Genomic DNA, 394 nt, shown 5'->3' with positions numbered 1-394 from the left:
TGTGTGTGTACATGCTGAGCTGTGGTATAAAATGTTTTCCACTGTGGGTTACAGATAAACCTTTAAAACTGGGCTAAATTACACTCTAAAGTGAGGGCCAAAAGCAATTTCCAGACATCTAGTCCACACTGGGACAGTTCATCACCCGGAGAGCGCCCCCAAAATTTAAAATTCTTGCTATTATAAAACATTTCACACAAATGCAAAAATAGAGTAATATAATAAACCCTCATGAATCTACCACCCATCTTTGACAATTATCCACCCACACAGTCAGTTTTGTTTGGTCTGTATCCTGACCTATCCCTGCCTCAAGATTATTGTAAAGCAAACGCCAGGCACTGTATTATTTCATCTGTAAATACCTCAGAATACAGTCTTACCACACGCCTTT

The sequence above is a fragment of the Ovis canadensis genome, chromosome 21, assembly GCF_042477335.2.
Source record: "Ovis canadensis isolate MfBH-ARS-UI-01 breed Bighorn chromosome 21, ARS-UI_OviCan_v2, whole genome shotgun sequence".
Lineage (NCBI taxonomy): Eukaryota > Metazoa > Chordata > Mammalia > Artiodactyla > Bovidae > Ovis > Ovis canadensis.
The sequence above is the reverse complement of the archived record's forward strand: the minus strand, read 5'-3'. Positions refer to the sequence as shown.